Below are 2,559 nucleotides of genomic sequence, written 5' to 3'. Positions count from 1 at the left end.
ACAGGGGATGGACTACTTGATCATTACCTGTTCTGTTCATTTCCTCTGGGGCACCTGGCATAGGCCACTGTCGGAAGACAGGATACGGGGCTCGATGGACCTTGGGTCTAACCCAGTATGGCCGTTCTTATGTTTGGAAAGCTGACAACACTCTGGTCAGGAATATCCTTGTGTGATATAGACCCAAGTGGGGTATAATGAGTTCTTTACATGTACTGGAAATACGCCCCCTAAAATATATTGAGGGGTCAGACTTGATAAACCAGTTTGGCCTAGAGATGGAGAAGAAGTTCCTGTTTGTTTCATGTTCATAGAGCCGTAGCTAACTAGCCAAGAGGGGAGGGGAGAAGAGAGTGTACCAGGGCAAGCGATGGGGTATGACCCAGTCAAGTTCCCAGCTCTCTCCGAGGTTTGTGTACCTCCCGCTAAAGAGCCAGACTTCAGTGTGGTATCAACAGGAATGAGAACGAGGTAGGAAGTTCAGAGCAGCAAGGAAAGCCTAGAGGGGAACTTGAGAAGAGAGTTAGGAAGTGCCCAGGGAAAAGTGCAGCAAAAAGAAAGGAGCAGACCTAGCTGATGGGTACAGGACCCTGGGCTGCTACCAATGTCAGGGTGGGACTGGGTTCCCTTACTGGCCCCAAAGAAGGGGGCATAAATGCACCCAGAGAGGGCTACCAAGCCCAGCAAGGGGGCTGCAGGCTGAGCAAGAGCCCCAGCGATGGCAGAAGGACTTCTTTCTGTGGAAAGACCTCTTTGGACTTCTAGTGTGAGACAAGCTGGGCCCCAGAAGGGTGGACTAAAGGTGGTGACCTGGCCGGAGGGCTGAGTTACCAGGCAGAGAAACTGCCATGGTGCTGGAGCGACCATGGATGGGGGATGCTAGCCCAGCATGTCCCTTAACTCCACGTCACTGCAGAAGAAAGATTTTCTGTTGGCCAGCTGGCACAAGCAAGATCTGAGGATCAAACACTGTCTAATTGTCAGTTAGGATTATCCCCACTACGGAGAGGGGGAAAGTGAGGCACCAAGTGGAAGCGGGACCTGGCTGATTGGGCTGAGCATCTGAATAATCGTTAGAGCAAAAATATAAAAGCCATTAAATGTCAGAAGAACATTCATCAGGGAACTGGAGAGTTCAAGGCTGGCCAGGAAATATATAGTATATGGCATAAACCAGTATGCGCTCTGCCACCTCACTGGTTTTGGAGACAAGGGTACGTCTCTTGGAGAGAGGGGTTAGAGGATCTTTCTCTGAGACACACAACTGACCAGGGAGGAGTATAAAAATATTGCTCAGGCATGCAGGAGTGAAATCAGGAAGGCCAAATCACACTTGGAGTTGCAGCTAGCAAGAGATGCTAAGAGTAACAAGAAGGGTTTCTTCAAGTATGTTAGCAACAAGAAGAAGGTCAAGTAAAGTGTGGGCCCCTTACTGAATAAGGGGGGCAACCTAGTGACAGAGGATGTGGAAAAAGCTAATATACTCAATGCTTCTTTTGCCTCTGTCTTCACAAACAAGGTCAGCTCCCAGACTGCTGCACTGGGCAGCACAGCATGGGGAGGAGGTGACTAGCCCTCTGTGGAGAAAGAAGTGGTTCAGGACTATTTAGAAAAGCTGGTCGAGCACAAGTCCATGGGGCAGGATGCGCTGCATCTGAGGGTGAGAAAAGAGTTAGCGCAGGGGTCGGCAACCTACGGCACGCATGCCAAAGGTGGCACGCAAGCCAATTTTTGATGGCACGCAGCTCTGGCTCAGCCGCTCAGCCCACCCCACTCTGGGGTTCCCGCCGCTGGCCCCTTGCCAGCTGGGGTCCAGCTGCCGGTCCCACTCAGCGCCCGCTGCTGGCCTGGGGGAAGGAAACCCAGGCTGGCAGCAGGCTGAGACCCCAGCTGGCAGGAGCCAGCGGCGGAAACCCCAAATCTGGGGTGGACTGAGCTGCTCAGTCGCTGCTCTGGGGTTCTGGCTGCTGGCCCCTTGCCATCCAGGGTCCCCACCTCAGCAGCCCCACTCACCTTGCTTCCCATTGGAGTTCCAGTGCAGGTCCCCTGCCAGACAGGGTCCAGGCCTCTGGCCCTGCTCAGCCCTACCAGCCGCCAGCTCCACTCACCTCAGCTGCTGATCTGGGGTTCCAGCCCCTGACCTCCTGCCAGCCGGGGTCTGGATCTCCAGCCTTGCTCAGCCTGCTTTCCGGCTTGACCCTACCTAGTAGTTTGGTTATATATTGTAGACTTATAGAGAGACCTTCTAAAAAATATTAAAATGTATTACCGGCACGCGAAGCCTTAAATTAGAGTGTATAAATGGAGACTTGGCACACCACTTCTGAAAGGTTGCGACCCCTGAGTTAGCGGATGTGATTGAAGAGCCATTGGCCATTAGCTTTGAAAACTCATGGCAATCGGGGGAGGTCCCAGATGACTGGAAAAAGGCTAATGTAGTGCCCATCTTTAAAAAAGGGAAGAAGGAGGATCCGGGGAACTACAGGCCAGTCAGCCTCACCTCAGTCCCTGGAAAAATCATGGAGCAGGTCCTCAAGGAATCAATTCTGATGTACTTAG

This window comes from Trachemys scripta, chromosome 3, assembly GCF_013100865.1.
Source record: "Trachemys scripta elegans isolate TJP31775 chromosome 3, CAS_Tse_1.0, whole genome shotgun sequence".
In the NCBI taxonomy this organism is placed as follows: Eukaryota; Metazoa; Chordata; order Testudines; family Emydidae; genus Trachemys; species Trachemys scripta.
The sequence above is the reverse complement of the archived record's forward strand: the minus strand, read 5'-3'. Positions refer to the sequence as shown.